Below are 25097 nucleotides of genomic sequence, written 5' to 3' on the forward strand. Positions count from 1 at the left end.
TTTTTGGCCACTATAGGTGTGGCAGGGTATACTCAGACATGAGTCCCTTTCTCACTGCTCCATCAGGATTCAAGCAAGCCGGGCCGAAGAAGGCTGAAATGCCAGAAACCGGTCCCCGGTAGCTTGTCTCCTTTCTGGTGAAGAATTGGCTTGGTAGTTTAGTCTGCCCTGTTCCCATGATGCACTGGGCCAGGGACAGACTGATTTGCATATAGCCAGGTTCTGAGCTGGGATGGGGCAGTGAGATAAATAACGGTGATGGATCAAGCCCTGATCTTTGGACTGGGTAAGAGTGGTCTGTTTAACTCAGACACTCTGTTCATCACCACCCCCCTTTTTGTAAATCGTTTTTGGCCACTATAGGTGTGGCAGGGTATACTCAGACATGAGTCCCTTTCTCACTGCTCCATCAGGATTCAAGCAAGCCGGGCCGAAGAAGGCTGAAATGCCAGAAACCGGTCCCCGGTAGCTTGTCTCCTTTCTGGTGAAGAATTGGCTTGGTAGTTTAGTCTGCCCTGTTCCCATGATGCACTGGACCAGGGACAGACTGATTTGCATATAGCCAGGTTCTGAGCTGGGATGGGGCAGTGAGATAAATAACGGTGATGGATCAAGCCCTGATCTTTGGACTGGGTAAGAGTGGTCTGTTTAACTCAGACACTCTGTTCATCACCACCCCCCTTTTTGTAAATCGTTTTTGGCCACTATAGGTGTGGCAGGGTATACTCAGACATGAGTCCCTTTCTCACTGCTCCATCAGGATTCAAGCAAGCCGGGCCGAAGAAGGCTGAAATGCCAGAAACCGGTCCCCGGTAGCTTGTCTCCTTTCTGGTGAAGAATTGGCTTGGTAGTTTAGTCTGCCCTGTTCCCATGATGCACTGGGCCAGGGACAGACTGATTTGCATATAGCCAGGTTCTGAACTGGGATGGGGCAGTGAGATAAATAACGGTGATGGATCAAGCCCTGATCTTTGGACTGGGTAAGAGTGGTCTGTTTAACTCAGACACTCTGTTCATCACCACCCCCCTTTTTGTAAATCGTTTTTGGCCACTATAGGTGTGGCAGGGTATACTCAGACATGAGTCCCTTTCTCACTGCTCCATCAGGATTCAAGCAAGCCGGGCCGAAGAAGGCTGAAATGCCAGAAACCGGTCCCCGGTAGCTTGTCTCCTTTCTGGTGAAGAATTGGCTTGGTAGTTTAGTCTGCCCTGTTCCCATGATGCACTGGGCCAGGGACAGACTGATTTGCATATAGCCAGGTTCTGAGCTGGGATGGGGCAGTGAGATAAATAACGGTGATGGATCAAGCCCTGATCTTTGGACTGGGTAAGAGTGGTCTGTTTAACTCAGACACTCTGTTCATCACCACCCCCCTTTTTGTAAATCGTTTTTGGCCACTATAGGTGTGGCAGGGTATACTCAGACATGAGTCCCTTTCTCACTGCTCCATCAGGATTCAAGCAAGCCGGGCCGAAGAAGGCTGAAATGCCAGAAACCGGTCCCCGGTAGCTTGTCTCCTTTCTGGTGAAGAATTGGCTTGGTAGTTTAGTCTGCCCTGTTCCCATGATGCACTGGGCCAGGGACAGACTGATTTGCATATAGCCAGGTTCTGAGCTGGGATGGGGCAGTGAGATAAATAACGGTGATGGATCAAGCCCTGATCTTTGGACTGGGTAAGAGTGGTCTGTTTAACTCAGACACTCTGTTCATCACCACCCCCCTTTTTGTAAATCGTTTTTGGCCACTATAGGTGTGGCAGGGTATACTCAGACATGAGTCCCTTTCTCACTGCTCCATCAGGATTCAAGCAAGCCGGGCCGAAGAAGGCTGAAATGCCAGAAACCGGTCCCCGGTAGCTTGTCTCCTTTCTGGTGAAGAATTGGCTTGGTAGTTTAGTCTGCCCTGTTCCCATGATGCACTGGGTCAGGGACAGACTGATTTGCATATAGCCAGGTTCTGAGCTGGGATGGGGCAGTGAGATAAATAACGGTGATGGATCAAGCCCTGATCTTTGGACTGGGTAAGAGTGGTCTGTTTAACTCAGACACTCTGTTCATCACCACCCCCCTTTTTGTAAATCGTTTTTGGCCACTATAGGTGTGGCAGGGTATACTCAGACATGAGTCCCTTTCTCACTGCTCCATCAGGATTCAAGCAAGCCGGGCCGAAGAAGGCTGAAATGCCAGAAACCGGTCCCCGGTAGCTTGTCTCCTTTCTGGTGAAGAATTGGCTTGGTAGTTTAGTCTGCCCTGTTCCCATGATGCACTGGGCCAGGGACAGACTGATTTGCATATAGCCAGGTTCTGAGCTGGGATGGGGCAGTGAGATAAATAACGGTGATGGATCAAGCCCTGATCTTTGGACTGGGTAAGAGTGGTCTGTTTAACTCAGACACTCTGTTCATCACCACCCCCCTTTTTGTAAATCGTTTTTGGCCACTATAGGTGTGGCAGGGTATACTCAGACATGAGTCCCTTTCTCACTGCTCCATCAGGATTCAAGCAAGCCGGGCCGAAGAAGGCTGAAATGCCAGAAACCGGTCCCCGGTAGCTTGTCTCCTTTCTGGTGAAGAATTGGCTTGGTAGTTTAGTCTGCCCTGTTCCCATGATGCACTGGGCCAGGGACAGACTGATTTGCATATAGCCAGGTTCTGAGCTGGGATGGGGCAGTGAGATAAATAACGGTGATGGATCAAGCCCTGATCTTTGGACTGGGTAAGAGTGGTCTGTTTAACTCAGACACTCTGTTCATCACCACCCCCCTTTTTGTAAATCGTTTTTGGCCACTATAGGTGTGGCAGGGTATACTCAGACATGAGTCCCTTTCTCACTGCTCCATCAGGATTCAAGCAAGCCGGGCCGAAGAAGGCTGAAATGCCAGAAACCGGTCCCCGGTAGCTTGTCTCCTTTCTGGTGAAGAATTGGCTTGGTAGTTTAGTCTGCCCTGTTCCCATGATGCACTGGACCAGGGACAGACTGATTTGCATATAGCCAGGTTCTGAGCTGGGATGGGGCAGTGAGATAAATAACGGTGATGGATCAAGCCCTGATCTTTGGACTGGGTAAGAGTGGTCTGTTTAACTCAGACACTCTGTTCATCACCACCCCCCTTTTTGTAAATCGTTTTTGGCCACTATAGGTGTGGCAGGGTATACTCAGACATGAGTCCCTTTCTCACTGCTCCATCAGGATTCAAGCAAGCCGGGCCGAAGAAGGCTGAAATGCCAGAAACCGGTCCCCGGTAGCTTGTCTCCTTTCTGGTGAAGAATTGGCTTGGTAGTTTAGTCTGCCCTGTTCCCATGATGCACTGGGCCAGGGACAGACTGATTTGCATATAGCCAGGTTCTGAACTGGGATGGGGCAGTGAGATAAATAACGGTGATGGATCAAGCCCTGATCTTTGGACTGGGTAAGAGTGGTCTGTTTAACTCAGACACTCTGTTCATCACCACCCCCCTTTTTGTAAATCGTTTTTGGCCACTATAGGTGTGGCAGGGTATACTCAGACATGAGTCCCTTTCTCACTGCTCCATCAGGATTCAAGCAAGCCGGGCCGAAGAAGGCTGAAATGCCAGAAACCGGTCCCCGGTAGCTTGTCTCCTTTCTGGTGAAGAATTGGCTTGGTAGTTTAGTCTGCCCTGTTCCCATGATGCACTGGGCCAGGGACAGACTGATTTGCATATAGCCAGGTTCTGAGCTGGGATGGGGCAGTGAGATAAATAACGGTGATGGATCAAGCCCTGATCTTTGGACTGGGTAAGAGTGGTCTGTTTAACTCAGACACTCTGTTCATCACCACCCCCCTTTTTGTAAATCGTTTTTGGCCACTATAGGTGTGGCAGGGTATACTCAGACATGAGTCCCTTTCTCACTGCTCCATCAGGATTCAAGCAAGCCGGGCCGAAGAAGGCTGAAATGCCAGAAACCGGTCCCCGGTAGCTTGTCTCCTTTCTGGTGAAGAATTGGCTTGGTAGTTTAGTCTGCCCTGTTCCCATGATGCACTGGGCCAGGGACAGACTGATTTGCATATAGCCAGGTTCTGAGCTGGGATGGGGCAGTGAGATAAATAACGGTGATGGATCAAGCCCTGATCTTTGGACTGGGTAAGAGTGGTCTGTTTAACTCAGACACTCTGTTCATCACCACCCCCCTTTTTGTAAATCGTTTTTGGCCACTATAGGTGTGGCAGGGTATACTCAGACATGAGTCCCTTTCTCACTGCTCCATCAGGATTCAAGCAAGCCGGGCCGAAGAAGGCTGAAATGCCAGAAACCGGTCCCCGGTAGCTTGTCTCCTTTCTGGTGAAGAATTGGCTTGGTAGTTTAGTCTGCCCTGTTCCCATGATGCACTGGGTCAGGGACAGACTGATTTGCATATAGCCAGGTTCTGAGCTGGGATGGGGCAGTGAGATAAATAACGGTGATGGATCAAGCCCTGATCTTTGGACTGGGTAAGAGTGGTCTGTTTAACTCAGACACTCTGTTCATCACCACCCCCCTTTTTGTAAATCGTTTTTGGCCACTATAGGTGTGGCAGGGTATACTCAGACATGAGTCCCTTTCTCACTGCTCCATCAGGATTCAAGCAAGCCGGGCCGAAGAAGGCTGAAATGCCAGAAACCGGTCCCCGGTAGCTTGTCTCCTTTCTGGTGAAGAATTGGCTTGGTAGTTTAGTCTGCCCTGTTCCCATGATGCACTGGGCCAGGGACAGACTGATTTGCATATAGCCAGGTTCTGAGCTGGGATGGGGCAGTGAGATAAATAACGGTGATGGATCAAGCCCTGATCTTTGGACTGGGTAAGAGTGGTCTGTTTAACTCAGACACTCTGTTCATCACCACCCCCCTTTTTGTAAATCGTTTTTGGCCACTATAGGTGTGGCAGGGTATACTCAGACATGAGTCCCTTTCTCACTGCTCCATCAGGATTCAAGCAAGCCGGGCCGAAGAAGGCTGAAATGCCAGAAACCGGTCCCCGGTAGCTTGTCTCCTTTCTGGTGAAGAATTGGCTTGGTAGTTTAGTCTGCCCTGTTCCCATGATGCACTGGGCCAGGGACAGACTGATTTGCATATAGCCAGGTTCTGAGCTGGGATGGGGCAGTGAGATAAATAACGGTGATGGATCAAGCCCTGATCTTTGGACTGGGTAAGAGTGGTCTGTTTAACTCAGACACTCTGTTCATCACCACCCCCCTTTTTGTAAATCGTACCGAATTCAGGGAGCTGACCTGTCCGAGGTACTTGAGGCTCTTGAGATTGACACCACCACTAGATTTCACTGCACAATAATCATGGGTTGGATAAGGTTTGGGGTTAGTGGGGGGGGGCTAAACACAGTAGGTTTGGCTAAAGACAGGACATTGGACGGGGGTGTTGGGAGGGGGTTGGGGAACAAGAGGGGGGTGGGGGAGTTGGGGGGGGAACGGTTTCTTTTAAAAAGGGGAGGGCACGGACACTTTCTTCTACCTCAGGGTGTTATTGAATGTAATGTTGATGGACGAGGAGCCCACGCAGCCTCTATTGCTCTTGCGGGACATGTAGCATTTACTTGAAGATGGGCTCCCGGGACTGCAGCACAATGCCATTGCTTGAATGTTATTCCTGTTGTTCTGTGTACCCTTTCAATAAAATACTTTAAACATAAAAAAGTGTCAAATTTGTTGAATTTGCCACGACGAGTTCGTGGTTGAGTGAAATGCTTTGATTTATTTCATTCTATTTTTATAAATTTGTGTTAGATTTCTTGAGTTTCGAGTGGATTTCTTCAATTGTTTTAGTGCTGTTTAAACGCTCTACACTTGTTCCTCTGTGTAAACTGTGCTGCTCAGAGCCTCGGCTTCCCTGGACTGAGCTGAGGGTTTGACAAACGAAACCTACTGGTCCTAAAGGGGATGGTAAGTGTATTACATGGGGAGGTCACTCGACCACACCATATAATACACCCCCTTTTAGCACAATATTTTATATACCAAATCCAGTGACACCAAGGAAAGACTGAACTGTTATGAATACTTTGCTAGGACCCATTTAAACTTCTATTTTGATTCTATGCCTGCCTGCAAACTCTTTTTATCTCATCCGATTACAGAGTGTGAGGTTAAATATGTGCAGAAGTGTTAGCTCCATGTCCACCTCCTTTCTAGGCCGACGTATTTTCTTTGTTTCTGTTGTGGTCGGTGCAATGGATGCTTACGGTGGAGGCTAAAATGTCATTATGTGAATTGAGATGGCGCATTTATCACCAAACTTATCTTGTACTGTAGGGACTTTGGTGTCGCAAAACTTACAAACACGAGACAAAAATTGGTGAGCAGGTGTTACAAACCCACGGTATTTTGGCCAGAGTTTGGAGAGGTTTCATGACAGAACTATCAGACCAGAGGTCACATCGATCTGCTGCAAACCAGCTCCAATCAGGGGTTGCTCCACGGCTCCAGGGTCGCACAGAGAAGTGGTACATTTTAGCAGACCACTTAGAGGTCGTGATAGGCTGTTAGGATGCTAGGAACGTACTAACCATGTTAGGACAGTTCATCTTAAATTCTTTGGCCAATTCATGCATTGCGGCATTTATTTATTTATTCATTCTGTGTGGTTACCAGTGATATTTTGTACAACAGGCTAAGGTTTTAGAAATAAACTTTTTAAAAGTTTAATGCCGCGTTTCTTATTGCTATTTTAAGTGTGTTATTCATTAATGAAATAGGATTTGGAGTTCCATATACTGAAGGAAGTTTATTCAACACTACCTCAAGGAATACTCCCACTCCTGAATAGCTCTCTATCACAGGGAATAGTCCCCAACTCATTCAAAAATGCTATTTTGGTCCCATTAATTAAAAAAACGGGCGCGGACGTATCCATTCTCTCTAACTATCGCCCCATATCTCTCCTTCCGTTTGGCGCCAAGTTGCTTGAAGCCCATGTGGCTAGCTGTATCTCTAACTTCATTGAGACATCCGACTACCTGGAGCCAAACCAAGCCGGGTTCCGCCAGGCACATTCTACCGAGGCGGTTATTCTTGCTGTCCTGGATACTTTAAGGTCCAACGCCGATAACGACAATCATCAGGCCCTTGTACTCTTAGACCTATCGGCCGCGTTCGACACGGTGGATCATACCATCTTATTACACCGTGTCGAACAAGCCGGCCTTAGCGGCTCGGCTCTCGCCTGGATTAAGTTCTTTCTGAAGGACCGATCCCAGGCAGTTAAGCTGGAGAATTGTATGGCACCCAAACTCTCCACTACATGCGGTGTTCCGCAGGGTTCATCATTATCCCCCCTCCTATTTAAACCTATACCTTAAACCATTGCTGCAGTCCCTAAAAAACAGGAAAGTCACCATCTACAATTATGCAGACGACTTGCAGCTGGTTTTTCCTCTAAACTCAGCGGACTCTGCTGAAGAATTCCAGTCCACTATGCTGTAAATTCAGGGCTGGATGGATGAGAACCATCTAAAGCTTAACCCGGGAAAGACTGAGCTGGTACTCCCTGGGAATAGTGCAACAAGTTGGGGCCCTCACTTTTGGCCATCCTCGATGGGGTCCCCTCCAAACCCTTCCCAGTCGGTGAAGAGTCTTGGGGTCACTCTTAACTCCGACCTCTCACTGAAAAGTCTGGTCGGAACAGTGATCTCTTCTAGTTTCTTCCAACTTCGAAAGATCAAGAAAATCGCCCATCTATTGACACACTCCGCCCTCATCCAAGTGGTAATCGCCTTGGTTCTTTCCCGCCTAGATTTCTCCAACTCTATATATCTGGGCCTCCCCCTTACTCTTTCAAAACGCCTGCAGATTGTCCAAAACCAAGCTGCTAGATTAATATTCAAAAGCAATCGCAGGAATTCGGCGAAACCTCTGCTAACCTCTCTTCATTGGCTTCCTATCGCTCACCGGATCACCTTCAAAGCGGGATGCTTAGTTGACAAGGCCCTCTATGGCAAAAGCCCAAGGTTCATTAATCATCTAATAAATAAATATGAACCGCCCCGTAACCTTCGTTCTGCCCACCAGTCCCTCCTTAAGCTGCCACTGTACAAAAGAAAACATCTGGGCGGATGTCAATTCGCTTACCTTGCCCCTAAGATATGGAACTCCTTTCCCCTGTCTCTCTGGACCTGCACTAATCTGGCGAAATTCAGGGGTGCTCTGAAGACCTGGTTATTCAAGCAAGCGCACGGTTAGGCTATTGTTTTACCTATTTTACAGTTTTACCATCTGTCTCATCCTAGCGCCATGAAACCTCTGGGTGACCGTGCGCTTGACAAATTCCGAATAACATAACATTACATAACATTACCGAATCACAATTTAAGCAACCAAATACCAATTCCATATTTGGAAGAGGCGTCCGTTCCAAATACCAATTCAGAATAGGATGTATTAATGTTTTGCGACTGAATTCCAGTCAGGGGCTCAATGGTGAGGGCAAAAAGCAAGGGGGACAGGGGACACCCTTGTTGGGCACCCCGTCCTGCCGATAATGTCAGTGAGACAGTGACGTTCACCTGCACCGCTGCGGTGGGGGCTTGGCAAAGTAGCTTCATCCAGTATCTGTATTTAGAACTGAATCTGAATGCTCTCAGTGTCTGATGAGGGAAGGGCCACTGGATTGTTTTGAATACCTTTTCGGTATCCACCGCTAGGATACCTGGGATTCCTTCCTGTGGCATCCCTCTGACATCCAATTGTGCAAATGACGGAGGTTGAGTCTGGTAGACCTGCTGGGCATAAAGCCAGATTGGTCTCGGTGTGTGATCTGGACTATTACTGTTAGGAACCTGATGGCCAGTACTTTCATTTCATTTATAGCAAGGAGATGGGGCAGTAGGAGCTACAACTGGCCTCCGGCTTGCCCTTCACAGCAATGGTAGCACATTGCAGCTCAGGTGGGAGTGTACCCCTGTAATGGCCTCTTTTAAAAGTTCCTACAGATATGGACCAAGCAGCTCGAAGTATCTTCTAAAGAATTCAGCTGTGGGGCCATTCATTCCCAGAGTCTTTCCGGATTTCAGTTTCCCGATGGCCACCTGGACCTCCTCAAGTGTGCTTTCCTCATCGAGTGCCAGTTCGTCCTCTTCGGGTGCCGCCAGAAGGTTGACCATATCCAGGTAGTCGGCTAAATGCGTTGTGCCAGCCAATGGGTGAGCCCTATAGAACAAGGCATGGAACCAAGCAAAAGCCTCTGCAATCGCTTTATCTGTCAAGTGGGGAGCCCCGGGCTCATCGATGACACTCCGCACCTGGGGAGGGGGGAGTGGGGGGGGCCTCTGCGCCTTTCTGCTCAGCCAGGCAAGCAGCATGCCCGCCTTGTCCCCAGAGTCGTAGAGGTTATGTTGTGTGACCAGCATGTGCTTTTTAACCTCTCCCTGTGCCAGATCTTGGTGTTCCGTCTGGAGCACCTCTAGTTGTTGAAAGAGTCGCTGGTCTCTTTGGGTCCTGGGGCCGTCCTCGCGGTCTTTGATATCATACTCAATCTCCTCTATCTCCGCCATTGCTTTCTTCATCTTATTTACCAACATTCTGTGCCCTATCTTAGACTGTCTTGTATGCTTCCCAAAGCACTTCTGCAGAATCTACTGACCCCTTGTTTTCCTTAAAATAAAGTTCCAAACCCATCTGTAGCATCCGGGGTACCTCTGCATCGTTCAGGTCCCATGCATTAAGATTCCAGCCCGCATCCCGGCGACAGCGTTTCCCACCTACTGTGATCCAGAGGGGTGAGAGGTCCGATATTCCTCGTGCCAAGAAGTCCTTTCTGTCCATCCCGGTCATGACTCCTGTGGGAGCAAATATGTTGTCGATCCTAGAAAAGACTCTGTGTCCCAGAGAAATAGGGGTAGTCCCTGTGGTTCAGATGATGGCACCACCACAGGTCAGAGAAACCCAGGAAGTCTGCAAATTACGCCAAGGGCGTGTCATTCAGGGGGCCCATAACCACACCCTGCAGTCTTCATTGACGGCCATGGCATCATTGAAGTCACACCCTACAGGAAGCTGTCTCTGTATATACTATACCAAAGTAAGGTATAGTGAGCAGAGTCCAGTGGATCCCCAGAGGTACAGCAGAGGGTAAATTAGGTAGACACTAGCAGCTTTCTTTGTGGTAGTGTGGTCGAGCAGTTAGGTGTATGGGGGGGGGTGTTAAACATTTATTGCATTCACTCAGACAAGAACTGATGGGACACACTCAGAGACTGAATCCAGACCAAATAGGTAAGTATAAAAAAGGTTTACTTATGTTTTATTTCTAGAACCAAGCAGAACTTAGCACTGGTAGGTAAACTATAGATACAAGGCTGTACACAGAGATGCAATTGTAGTGGAAATGGGTATTGTTATATGTTTGTATTTGCTTTTAAAACAGTTCAGAATACATAGAAATTACTTTAGATTACTTTTGCGTTACTTTTCAGTTACATCAACAACTCCGGTAATATGCCTAGATATCACACTGTGGATCTTACAAAACACTGGAAAGTCTGACAGTTTTGGGTTCAAAGCAAGGTCACCTAGGAGAAAAATCATAACATGGGTCCCTGTGAAGAAAAGAATGTTGGCAGTTTGCAGGTAAGTAAACGACCTACAAAAACAGCTGTTTGGGTTTAGAGCCAAGGTTCCCCTATGCTCAAGGAGGCACTCAAATCACAAAAAATACTATATTGAGAGGTTCAAGGGGATATTTACCGACCTAGCATCCCATTCCCCTACTTGACTTCACAAACCACAAATCACACCACTAACGGCACTAGGGCGGCCGGGTGCCGAGTGCAGGGGCCCAATGTTAGCTAATGGGGCTAGGGGCTGACAGTTAGGGGCTACTTACGAGCAGGCCACTCAGTTGTGAGAGCAATGCTCCTGGGGTTAGGATCAACACTGCAGGGGCCAACAATCAGCAGAGGAGCAGCACCACCAGTGGAATGGAGGCAGCCGGATGCAGGGTGCCAGGCGGTTGTTGGGAGCCCTGTTGTTTCAAATGGAGATCTTGGGTCTGGAAGAAATGCTGCAGGCTCGGTCAAGAAGCTTTCCTTAGGTCGACCACCAGCAAGAAAAGTAAGTTGGATTGTAGAGGGATGCCTGGACACGGTCAGCTGATCCACCCAAGGCCATGAGGCATTAGGTGCAGCGGTGCCTTTGGGTTTCTCACCAGCTCCTGTCGTGCTCGGGGGGACCCCTGAGGGTGAAGCGGCAGGTGACGGGTAGAAGGTTGAGACACGTCGGGGATCACCAGATCACAGGTCAGGATCGCCGGGGAGACCTCCTCATTGTGTTGGGCTACTCAAACTTGGGCCTTGGGCGTTGGGTGCAGAGTGGTGCAGAACCGTGGATTTGGCTGGATCTGGTGTCTGTGTTGGAGTATTTGGTTTAGCAAATCTAGCGCTCATAAGAGACAGAGTGTGCTTGGTAAAGGCAGGGCAGGTCCTCCACATTCTGGAGGGCTGCTGGCTGCTGGACACGCTGTTGTTTACCTGGGAGCAGGTCGAAGTCCGGACAGGCTGGTAGGGCTGAGGCCAAAGCAGTTGTTGCCCTCTTCTTTCTCTTCTTTCAGCACAGCTCTTTGGTTATTCTTCTTTCTGCTTTTTCATTTTGAGGAGGCAAGGTTCAGGGTCGCCCCTAAATACAAAATGTAGGGGCGTTTACAGGGGTGGGCAGGTTGAGACCAATAGGTCCCTTCCCTGGGCTGTCCCTTCATCTTCAAGATGGCGGGGACTGAGAAGTGCGCTTCACCTCGCCTCCCTCACCTGAGGGGTGGGGTTGGCAAAGGTGGTCACACCTCTCTTCCTAACTTGGTTTTCCACTGATTCTCTGCCCAAAGTGGGGGTCAGAGCCGGTGAGAGCCAGTTGCAGGGGCAACAAAAGGCAGGGTCAGCTAACAAATGAAGCAGGCCCTCGAAGCTTCCCCTTCTTGGACCCTGCGCATCCTGGGGAAGGAGGCTTGACACCTCTGAGTGAGTGAAGCCCAGAGCGAGTGAAGCCCCGAGTGAAGCCCCGAGCGAGTGAAGCCCTGAGCGAGTGAAGCCCCGAGTGAGTGAAGCCCGGAGTGAGTGAAGCCCGGAGTGAGTGAAGCCCAGAGTGAGTGAAGCCCGGAGTGAGTGAAGCCATGAGTGAGTGAAGCCATCACTGAGTGAATCCCTGAGTGAAGCCCCGAGTGAGTGAAGCCCCGAGTGAGTGAAGCCCCGAGTGAGTGAAGCCCCGAGTGAGTGAAGCCCCGAGTGAGTGAAGCCCCAAGTGAGTGAAGCCTCGAGTGAGTGAAGCCCTGAGTGAGTGAAGCCTCGCCCACCTTTATGTCTCCCAAGCTTTCTGAAAAACATTGGGCTGAAAAACACACATCCATCTTGCAATGACTACAAGCTGACACAAACACAAAGGGACTGATATTAATGTTGCAGCAGTGATGGAATGTCTTTTCTGTCAACATTATCAGCCTGACTGATTTAGAACTAGGTGGAGCACACGTTTGATGACGCTGAGGCTGCTCCGTCTCTGCCAGGGTCCAACACTCCGGCTGCCCGGCGGAGTTAGGGTCGTTGAAGGTTTGGTTGTATGTCCGCCCACCTCATTTAGATCGTGGACATGCAGCCTATTTTTCAATGCCCGACACCACCAGGAAAAATCTAGCGGTAAGGGGCATTGAAAAGTGCCCCTCCCCACGGGAAGGTTCCCATGGGGGGGAGGTAGGGGGGGATTGTTATTTTATTTTAAAAAATAAAACCCACTTTAAGGTTTTCTTTTTGAAAATAAAAAAAACATTGTGAGTCTGCTGTGTGGCTCTGTCATGCCGATGGAGCTGTCCATCAAACCCCTGTGGCGGTGGTCACTGCCAATGCTAGAAATGTCTGATGGGCGTCAAGCGTTTCTAAATGTGGCAGGCAGCACCTCCATCAGGGAGACGAGTCATTTACTCTGTCACCTTGGCAGAGAAAAGGACTGCCTAGATATTTATAAACTAGGAATAACAAAAAAATGTAGTTTCACATTTGCCCCTAGTGTCCTGGACTCCATATGCATAGTTTACACTGAAAGACAGGCATGTCATAGTTCTATAGAGCTGAATTATGCTTCGTTCCCTTAGAGAAAATTCTTACTGCAATCCGATGTCTATTTTACAACAGCTCTTTTTGGTACAAGGGAAACTAATAATTGTAGTTTCTCCAATTTCTACAGTGGAAGCCACGACAAAAGCAAATATTCCTAATGCTCAGTGCGTACACCTGTGTTGGGTGCCTTAGCCACGTCTTTAAGTGGGTTTGATGTAACGTTTGAGTTTGATCCTACTCTCTGCCCACAAGAAGTTCTCAAAAATACACAAACTCTCATATCCTACTCACTGAGGACTATAAGAGGCCTTTTACACAGATGACCATGCACAGCTGGCCGTTGGTACTCAACAGAAATACTGTGTGCTGTGTGCGACAGTGCTGGTTTAATTTTAAAATGGTGATTTCAAAGAGCAAGATACTCTCAATAAAACTATAGGTGACTGCACTGCATAGCTGGCAGGAATTCATGCCTTTTTACTTGCACTACAAAATCTGACCCATCAGTTCCCACACCAGTTGTGTCAGATTTAGCTTTCCACAGGCAAGGGTACAATGTCAATTTAGCACATAAGTCATTTAATGGATACTGAGATTCAAAAGGAAAACCAATAAAGAAATAGATAGCTCTGGGGAAAGGTGGCTGTCATACAAGACAAGATTCCTTTGGACCATGGTCAACATACCTCAGCCCATTAAAGTGTGGGAATCTGCGCTAAGGGGAACTGTGCATCTGACATCGCCGCAAAGTCAACAGTTTATACTTTTAAAGTAGCGGAAGTAAGCAGATTTCAAACCAAGATACGCCCAGACGGTTCAGCAGTAATGCTAGTCTCCAGATGGCTTACCCTGTAAATACTCCTACACCCTCAATCAAGACAACTCTTCGATGGTTTCATTTCTTGGATTGGAGTAGACAAATTCCTGATGAGCAAGTTAGAGTAGACCTAATTAAAGCAGCTCCTGAGAGGTTAGCATCTGCCCAAGCTAGCAAGAGTGCCACAGTAACCACGCTCCTGCAAAGACACTGGTGGCCTTAGCTACCTAAACAAACTAAACATCATGTAAGGCAATGTAACTTCTGCCAACAAATAAAACGCTTTACTGTTTCAAGGCCAACGCAGACTCCCTTTACTATCTCCAATCACACTTTTGGGATAATTTACCTCAACCATATCGGGGCAATCGATCCATTAAATGATATACGTATATAATAGTTGGTGTCGGTTCATGCTCCAGATTCCTGTGGAGTTAGCCACAAAGGAGTGCTGATGCTTGTGTGGTCATAAATGATTTCCTGTGCCTAGAAGCAATCGGCACAGTTCATACCTTTCATTCAGACAATGGTCTTGCATTTGCTGTAAAGGTGTTCAGGGAAGCTATGACTGTGTGGGATCAAATCTGCATTACTATCGCCCATATCGAGAGCAAAAGGTTAATAGAGTGCAGCAACAGTACTCTTAAGTAAGCCTTGAGCCCCTGGGTTTTAAGTGCAGGACTAAGTTAGCTGATGAAACTTTATAGAGTTCAGAGAGTATTAAATAATTTGCCTAAAGATTATTAGGTGGTCTCACTCCATATGAGATGCTCTTTAGAGTATTTATGTATGTTACCAATCTTAACAGTCCTAGAAAAGTGGCAGAAGAAAAATAAATTTACCTGGACCAATGTTTGACTATCTTGTGGTATCCAAGAAGTCACAGACAAGCTTTCTAACTTGATGCATTCCGACTTTTCTACCGGTGAAAATAAGGTTCCTAGTGTTGCTGTCGGCTGGCTCCCCAAAATTGGCAAGCTAATTCAAGAAGAGATCCCTCATAAACAAGTTTTTGGCACATCTTATAGATCACATGTTCCAGTTCTGGGGTAGAAGGCACATAATCTGTAATCCTTCCTGGCTCAAAGCACGGTATCCATTGAACACATTAAAAAGCTCTATGTGGCCGATTCCTTTTAGCGTACTCCCCTTGACTCGAAAAGGTCTTCAGAGTAGAGCCTTACCATTACTCCCTGCTCAAGAAGAGAATGAAGAAAGCAGCCACACTGAACAGGGGACTGTAGAGCTTACTACGACTTCAGCTTCACACCAAGTGCCAATTTTCACGGAAGAGCCTCATGCTGCGATTACAACAATCCCAACAGTTTCCACCGCTGCCATGGTTCACTATGAGACACTTAATGAGTTCACCGAAATTGAAATGATGCCTTTGCAAGAACAACAAGTGCCCCTGCTCTAGGAAAATATCACAAAGGTTCGGTAAGTCCTGGTTATGGTACAATAGTAAACATGAATAGTGTTTCAGAATCAAAAAGCAAAAAAGTTCAAAGAGGTGGAATCCTTGTTATGGAATACAAATTTATTGTTCCTCTTGTTCTGGCCAACACGTGTTTCATCGCAACCGTCGTGGACCGTCTTTCGAACAACGGCACCGGGAACTACAGGAGGGAGAACGATCATCTTCAGGTGTACCCGCCTGAGTGTCTGATGTCTAGCGTAACAGCTTTTCACTCTTCTCCTCCCGGATAAGGTTTTTCTCATAAAACTCTTCAAGGAGTCAACCGACTACGCTCTCTAAACGCAATAACAATACCCAAGGCCAAAACACTACTTCCGGCTTTTCTTTCCTAAGGCCCTGAAGATTCGCAGTCTGTTTCCCTGCGATGAAACACGTGTTGGCCAGAACAAGAGGAACAATAAATTTGTATTCCATAACAAGGATTCCACCTCTTTGAACTTTTTTGCTTTTTGATTCTGAAACACTATTCATGTTTACTATTGTACCATAACCAGGACTTACCGAACCTTTGTGATATTTTCCTAGAGCAGGGGCACTTGTTGTTTTTGTACAATTTAGTGTGGATCTGTTATCCACATTTTGAGCGGTTACGAGGGATTGCCGCCCGCCCCCTTGCCTGGATTTTGACATTCTGTGACACGATACCGTGCGGTTATTAGGGAGTGCGCCTGTCCTAATTCTGGATAACCTCAAACCCTCTCAGCGTATCAAGAAATAACACTTTATGAAAATTAATCAGATTTTGAATTAGATGAAATACTGACACACACCACAGCTGACACACTAACACATTCAAAGGCACTGCGGGCTCTCTGTACGGTACGGGCTATGTAATGCACTGTAAAACTATAATGTACAAATTGTTTTAAAGCGCAAACTAACGCTCAAAAGAGCTTTTAGACACTAAGAGAACCTCCAAGGAAATAGATGAGCAATCAGAGAAAGCTTGATGGTTAAGAAACAGAGAATTGCCAGGTCATAAGAGCCGTCAAAACCCTTGAATGATTGTCCATAGCCCTCCATGGCCATTGGAGTTTATTCCAAAGCTTATCTCCTGACACAGTAGCCGAGTGACCACCTATGTTAAGTTATGTTATGTTGTGCTCTGGGGATTTGTATAGATCTCTTATCACCTGAGGGGATCCAGGCGCTGGAGTAGTTGGCTGGACTGATCGAGTCCCTAGTCATAGCCAGTCCCCAGTTTCTTGCGGAATTCCAGAAGGGATGAGAAGGTCCTGGTGTGGTGTGGAAGGCCGTTTCAGGACGGGGCAGCGATGAAGGAAGAGGAGCATCCTCCTGCCTTGCTCCCCCGGATGTGTGGTATATGTGCAAGGAGGAGTGAGGCGAGCGCGGGTGCCTGGTGGTTGGTGGGAGTTGAGGCGGTGGTTGAGTTAGGCAGGTCTGATGTTGTGAGAGATCTGGATGCACAGGTGATCCATTGAAGTAGTATCTCTTCTGGATTTATAGCCAGTGTAGCTTTCTGAGGTGACACATTATGTGTGCGTTGTGGGGAATGTTGAGAATGAGTCTGGTGGTGGTGTTCGGGGTGGCATGGAGAAATTTTAGTAGATGATTCATGATGCCCGTGTAGAGTGTGTTGCTATAGTCCAGTCTTCAGGTGATGAGGGCCTGGATGACCGTCTGTGTGTCTGGTGTCGGTGGGAAACCAGTGGAATATTTTGCAGAGCATGTGTAGGATGAAGAAGCAGGGGGAGGTGATGGCATTCACTTGTTTGGTAATTGTGAATTTGTCGTCCACGAGGATGCCGAGGCTTTTGTTGTGGTCGGTGGGGATGGACATGGGTCCCAGGTCTTATGGCCACCAGGAGGAGTCCCATGGAGAGCTCTTGTTGCCAAAGATCAGGACTTCAGTTGTGTTTGTGTTGAGCTTCAGATGGTTCTGTTTCATCCAGTTAGCTCTGTGGGTCACGCAGGTGTTGAAGTTGGTCCTGGTGGTGTCTGTTTGTGTTAAACGAAACCTTGGCGGTAGTAAGCAATGAGTATCGGCCGGTCTCAGAGTCCTTGGCTGTGAATAGACTTTAAAGAGTTTCTGTAAGATCAAAGATCCTGAGTTGTGTATCGCTCAATGAATATGGGCTAGGACCTTGAATTCATTCATTTGTCAATCAGCAGCCAATGGCGTTCTCTAGTCATGGAAGAGATTGACTCCTGCTGAGGAGAGTTAAGTATGAGTCTTCCTGCTGAGTTCTGCACGATTTGTAATCTGCGTCTTAGCTAGGCAGGGGTGCGGAAATACAGAGCTAGAATAATCTAATCTGGAACATACCAGGGAGTATACTATGTGTTTTGTTGCTGCCAGAGGCAGAAACTCTATGACCTTTCTCCTAGTTTAAAGATGCCAAAGCAGGATGCCGCGACAGCGCTGGTTTGCTGATCACAAGGTAGGTGAGTACTGAATTTAACTCCGATGTTTCTGACAATTTAGGCTTCATAGATGGAGATTCTGGTTCAGTCGGCCAGCAGAGGTTGATCCAAACATGCTGATCTTTGCCGAAAATCACTATTTCTGTTTTATCTGCCTTGAGCTTTAAATTGTTTTTATTCATCCAAGAAAAAAACCTTCCTGAGGCAGCTTTTAAACCAATCCCAACAGGCACCGAATTCATTGGAGAGTGGAACTATGATCCGGACATCATTGCATAAGAGAGGACGTTGAATCCAAAGGTATGGATTATGTACGCCAGAGAGATCATATATATATATATCTAAAGTGTCGGACTCAAGGAGGGTCCCTGCAGCGCCCCGTAGTTTAGCTGAGTTGGATTCGAGGAATAAGGTGTAAAATCCTATAATAGCCTGCGATCTAGTGGTGAGCTGGTTTATTAACCACGTCCGGGGTGGGTCCTTGATCCAAATGGTTCAAATGCTGCCAATAGGTCCGAGGAGCCGTGGCATCATTAGCGAAGATGCTCTTCGGGTGTTCAGAGACTCAGTAGTGTGGGCGCCACAAAACCAACATTGGGGTACATCCAATATGTGATTGTGCTCAAGATAATGCAATAGCTGGTGGTTGATATGTTTTCCCAACCTTTTCACTGGAGCTGGTAATATTGAGATTCGCGCATTATTAGCAGGTATAACAGGATCTGCTTTTTAAAATATAGTTTTAACTTGAGCCCGTGTCCAGGAAGTCAGGAGAGTGGCTGATCTGATCAAAGTGTTCATTAATTCACAACGCAGGGGTGCAGGTAACCTGTGCCAGCGGTGGTTCGCGCATTCCAGCCTCACAACTGCGCAGGAGCATCTGTCCACAGTCAGTGAAACAATGGATTCAATGATTTCCTCCTGGGTACACAACCAGCCAAAGTTAAACGCTCTCCATTTGCAGCAGGTCATGCAATCTCTCATGGAATGCAAAGATACTCAGAAAAAGATGAAGCAGAACAAATGTTAAAAAGTGACAGAGATTATGCAAAGGACATTAAAAGTTATTGACAGTGACATTCAGACACTCTCCAAACAAGTGTATTCTATAAGTACTATAAAGTATGTCTGTCTGTTTGTCTGTCTGCCATAATGTCATCAGCCCTTGATCTTCTAAAAAGAGACTTAGATTCTCTACTACCTGGACAGACTCCATTCTGAGCTCTTCATTCAGCTAAATTGTGTGTTGTAAACACTGAAATCTGATAAAGTGCCTTGAGAGCTCAGCAACAAAAGTGCCACTTTCGAGCCCTACAGTCTTCCCGCAACATAAAGAATCATGGTTAAAAAAGAGGCCACTCATACCCTATAAAATATTGAAGAAATGGAAGACGTCCCATTTTCTGTAGCAGGAAACCTGCCTTTCATGTGACTCCTAGATGGAGTAATTCCACTGCCTGCGACTACTTTTCATTTTCATGAATGCCAGAAGCATAAGTCTTTGGGGCGATGTGGACAAAATACACTTTCCTTCACCATGTGTGGGGGTTACCAGTTCAATTTGCTTGTTACACCCAAGACAGTCCTGCATCAGCTGGCGGATCACACCCTCCAGGCCACTCTCTGCTGTGTGATTCCATCCCTCTGCGTGGAACCTGCAATCCACTAAAGCCAGGATGGAGCTGTAAATTGGGAGCTGCCCCTGTTTCATCCATTAGCTGCATCAGAAATCATAAAATGATGCGGGTACCTTTGTACCCTCCTCCTAAAAGACTGCTTGAACATGTCCCTCGGCCCACAACAGACATAGGTGATATGCGCCTTGATGAGTTGAATAAACAAGTTGGCAAATTGATGCAGAAAGAAGACCCCCTCACCCTCAGCAGCAGGAACCTTTCACTTACAAACGGACCGTTCTGCATCTCAAACTTGAAAACTCCAGCGGGCCCAGTTTGTTACTCACTGTGATGATGTTGTGCACACCAGCTTTAATTCATCCAACACAACCGGCCTTGTGCCTTTCTTCTAAAACATTGGATCTGGTTTGTTGACTGGCCTTAAGGCTGCTTAGACTGATCCTTTCTTTTTTTTTGCATTTGTTCCTTATTCTTCCTTCTATTTGGCGGATTTCCAACATTGCTCCTGATCATCAGCTGTAGAATTCACATTGTCTCTTAACAAAGAAATAACACCCGCCCCTCTCCAGAATGAAGACCGAACAGGAGTATCTGGCAGAGAAGAGACGCCGAGGGGCTGCTGACTGCTCTAAGCGAGTGCTGGACTCTCTCTTTCCCCAGATGTTGTGCCTCACAAAGGAAACTGGTCTTTTGTTGTGCGAGTTGTTTGCAAGTTTCTGTTCCACTGGAACTGTCTCCAATTGATTCAATAAATGTGAAACAACCTGATGTACCTAAAAATCCTCATACTCCTTCTCAGGGGTCTTACCAATAAGTAGTCCATTCAAAAGCAGCAAAGAAATCAACAGAGAATCTGAAATATGAAAAGACATCTTTATTACAATTAATTGTGAGGCTACGTCGCCCAGTCACACCTAAAGCAACTGAATGAGGCAGCCTCCTGAATGGTCTCCGCACAGACCTTTTATATCATTTATTATGCCCTAGGCACACATTTTCTCTTTGAAGTACATTATTGTTGGTCACTCCCAGGACGAGCACGCAAAGCACTGTATGATGACAAACCCACTTTCAAGATAAGTCCAGGCCATAAACAATGTCCACATAATGCGTACATTCTCTAGCTGACAAGGCCGGATAAACCCGAAACAGTAAGATCACAGCCCATGTCATAAATAGCTCGTGGAGGCAGGAACAGATAGAAGTAAGATAGGCACTTTTGTGTGTAGTAAATCTTTACAATATCATGTGCTCTGATCTATAATCTTGATCAGCTAAAGGGCAGGAACTGGCTTGGCAAGGTTAGCCTCAAGCAACAGGGTCAGCTTTCGTCAGGTCATGCAGAAGTCAGCACAAACCCATGCTAAGGTTATGTCATTCAATACTTGTTCTGCCATGGTGAGAGCCTACTGTAAGGGCAATGCACAAAATGGCTGCTATTCACAAGATGGAACCCGAGGGTTCAAAACAAAACCTTCAAATACACAGTGAATCCATTGGTGTAACATGACTAAAACACTCGCACTTGCTGAACTCACTGTTTACGGTCTGCTGTTACCAAATTCATAACAGAATCATGATATTTAAAACACAGGTTCAGAATTTTCAGTACCACAGACCATCCTTTTGCCCTTACATAGGCAATAACCTATACTCATGCTAATCTGAGAAGATAAGGGGATGAAGGTTCTGAGTGGTAGTGGCGCTTACAAATATAGGCAAGACTTAGGTCACTAATTATCCGCTGTTGGGTGCCTAGGTATGGGTCATCATCCTTGCCCACAAATGATCAACAGATCCAAATTGTATAGTTAATCCTATCACACCAACTTTAAATATTTACAAACACTGTCACAATTTAACTTCACAAAGTAAATACAGATCAAGATATTATATATGGTGGAGTTCTGGACTTTTTGGTTCCGTCCAGAGGTGTCAGGGATAACACCCGAAGACCCCGGAGTTCTACCTGTCTCGGTGCACAAATAAACAGAAACACAGGCTTCTCGATGGTGGCGTCAGAGACCAAAGGTTTATTACTGCAGGGACACAGAAGTCACAGAAACTACACACAGGCAGTATCTAGGAGCCTGTTCGATTTGTACAAAGTGGGTTGCTCCTTATATACTAAATTTTAGGCTTCGGGCAAATTCTTTACATGTTAGTACATTTCTAAACCTTTGCGTCCTAAACAATAAATATTTGGCGTTGCACAGGAATCGTCAACAATATCTGATGTCAAAACATTACGAACGAGGGGTTCCCACTGTTCCATCATAATCCCATGTCAACTTTTCATTCAAGAGCCGGACCGCCTCATCGTAAATTTCATTACCTCCCCCTAATAAAGGCCCAGAAGGAAAGGAGCAGAGCCAGGTGCAGAAGATAGAAAAGCAGGATAAGAGATGTTTGTGGGTCGTAAATGGGCAAGGCTACCAGCTTCGGCCGCCTAATCATGATCAGGCCAACGAACACGAGAACCAGTATGGCAGGACTGGCCTCGGGCAGAGGAGGCAGCTTCTGTCGAGTCATGCAGCCATGGCGTGTTCTGTCCTAAGGTGCACGTGTCACTAGCAAGGTGAATCTCCGGCTAAAGCTTACGTGTCCTTAAATGAAAGAGGTCACTGCGTGTCCATTGACTATGTGAGGGCAAGAAATACAAAATGGCTGCCGTAATCTAAGATGGATGCCATGGGTAGATCAGTAATGTGTTCATAACAGGAGTGCTCTTGCTCGTAGCATAGCGAAAGCACCATGATATGCTAAATGGATCATTTGCGGTTCACTGATACCAAAATTATGTATTTACGACAATGTTGAAAACACGGGTTCAAATCGTCACGGAACCTCAGACCCTCCTTTTGCCCTTACATAGGCAATTACTCTATGTCCGAGTCTATCTCTATGCTCATCAGGTCAGTGACATGTTGTTGCATCATCATCCTTTCTCGCACCTTTTCTCCAAATGCAGGTGGTTTTCTGAAACAGGTTGCAGCACAGAGACTACACAAAGCGGGACCACATTGGATAATAAGGCAGCACGAGAACAGGAATACTAGGATGGTACCAATGACCATCAGAACCTTCCATCCCCACGCTGATAGCAGAGTCCAAAACCACTCCATGAAGGACCAGTTTCCCTTGTCTACGTGAATAGAGTCGGAAATCTTGTGTAGCTTAGAGATCGCTTCGTAGACAGTCGGAGCATTATTGGGAATAAAAACACAGCAGCTCGATTGGATCATTCTGCATACCCCACCTCGATCTGCAAGTATTACGTCTAGAACCATACGGTTCTGCAACGTCATGAGACGATCCGCCTGAAGCTCAGCTGTTAAGTTACTAAGGGCACCAGCAGTTTCTGTAATAGTAGATTCAACTACCCGTGTTAGCTGACGTAGATTTCTACTATTGGCCATAGGCCCCCAAAACGGAAGGAAACCTTTGAAGAAGTCTCCAGCTTCCTGACCAGCGGTATCTTCCTTGCTGAAAACACCTCTTGCTACTCTGGTCTTGTGATAATCTGAAGAAGCAGTGTACGTCGGAGGCAACAGTCGAGCAATATAACATGAACCTGAAAAGTCAGCAGGCAGCCATGTATACGCTCTATCTTGACAAATGAAGTAAGTACCCCTAGCAGTAAGAAAGGCAGGGGAGGAGTTAGACGGAAACACGTAAGTCTCAACGCACTCACTCCTCCCTAGCTGAGCTCTTGGATTTCTCCCATTTCCTTGCAAACAGACTTGACCTCGGTGAAGCACGACCCAGACTGGAGTGGAGCTTTTACGCCTGCTTTCTCCCAAACTAAGGCGATACTCTGTAGAATTCCAACTCAAATATACCCGTAATTCATCTCTAGGGTAAGATGGAGTATTATTGACGTCTTTAATCATGTCAATAATTCCCTGGACTAAAGCTTTGTTGGCAGAGTTGTATTTAGTGGAACGTGGTGGACGCGGAGGATAGGTCTCGAGGGCATAGGCAAAAATGGTCTGAAAGGCCTGAAATGATCCATTATAGCTAAAAGGCAAAACCAGATAGGGGATGCCTTTATCCATAGTGTGGGGTATCAAGCCACACACCCAGCAGTCTGTAGTGTTAACCACCAGTTGGTGTTGATGCAGGAGCTGTACAAAAGTGTTATTAATGAATTCTGAGCGTCGAGCTTGTTCGTGTTCAGGAAACGAGTGAAAAGAATGCATAGAAGCAACAGTAGAAGAAGCAGGATCAAGGGGAGGTACTGTAGTTGTTACCGGTGTAAAAATTAAATGCACACCAAAGACGATTCCACCCACCAACGTTATTAAAACAATCAAAAACGTAACTGCACATTGCATTAGAAAGCATTTGCTGTGAAGAATTTTGTAAAGTCTATTTCTGCAAACATAAATTACATTCTCTCGTAGCAGCTCAGGAAGCTCCATCTTCTACAATCCACTCGCGACCACTGATGATGTGTACGTAGATGAAAATGCCTCTATCAGCCCTGGGAGTTCCCAGAACTAACAGAAAGATCGACCTTGTGTCTGACCCCCGCAGATTCAACTAGGCACACAGCCACGACCCTACGGCTACCCAGACGGCAAGGCAATTTTAAAAACAACAAAACAATACAAAATATTAGCAAACTTCCTGGCTGGAGGCAATGTATCAAAATTCAAATGTGTAAAATAGGCAGTTTCCTGCTTTATTTGTCCATATTGCGAGATCGTAAATTGTATCTCAATTTTGCAGGAGCTGTTTGATCTGGAAACAGTGTATTTTAAGCAGGTGTTGCAATGTTCAAGTTCGCAGATGGCAAATGTTCTTTTGATGCAGATGACAAATGTTCAGAGTTCAAAAGAGCAGTTTCAGAAGGGGAGTCAAAGTTCGATGTGTCAGTGATTAGTTCTGCATCGCTGAAAGGGATAAACCTGGGTATTTGTTCAGTTTCAGAGGCACCGATTCCTTTCTTCACCCAGTTATCATAAGGAAGCGGCAGAGGCACACGCTTGACGTGTGTTGTATGGATCCAGTTTTTTCGGTCAGCCACACGAATAGCAGTTCTCGTCGCCAACAACACCTGGAATGGGCCGACGAATCTGGGTTGGAGATTTTTCGTCCTTGCAAAATTACGGATGACCACTTGATCACCTGGTTTCAGCTGATGACCTGGACTCTCCGGTGGCTTTGGCAATGCATCGAAAACCTGTTGGTGAAAAAGACTCAATTTAGCAGTCAAGTCGAAAAGGTAATCAATTAACATTGGGTATTCCAGCTGTTTGAATTCCTTTGGTCTAGGTACCCCCCAAACGTTTGCAGGACGGCCAAAAACTATTTCATAAGGACTAAGCCCTACTCTAGAATGCACAGTCGCTCTTGTGGATAACAGAGCCAAAGGCAGTGCATCTGGCCAGGGCAAACCCGTGGATGCTTGTATTTTAGCAAGTTTCAGTTTGAGGGTGCCATTGTAACCCTCAACTAAACCAGCAGACTGGGGATGATTCGCACTGTGGAACTTCTGTTTTATCCCTAAGCCGGCACACACACTCTGCATAACTTTCCCTACGAATTCACTTCCATTATCTGACCATACAATCCGTGGCATGCCATACCTGGGGAAATATTCTTTGAGAAGGATTTTGGCAGTGGACAAGGCAGTATTGTCCTTCAGTGGATATGCTTCGATCCATCTGGAAAAAGCACAAACTACTACTAGGACATACTTTAGATTGTTGCAACGATCCATGTGAATGAAG

The sequence above is a fragment of the Lissotriton vulgaris genome, chromosome 9, assembly GCF_964263255.1.
Source record: "Lissotriton vulgaris chromosome 9, aLisVul1.2, whole genome shotgun sequence".
Taxonomy (NCBI): Eukaryota; Metazoa; Chordata; class Amphibia; order Caudata; family Salamandridae; genus Lissotriton; species Lissotriton vulgaris.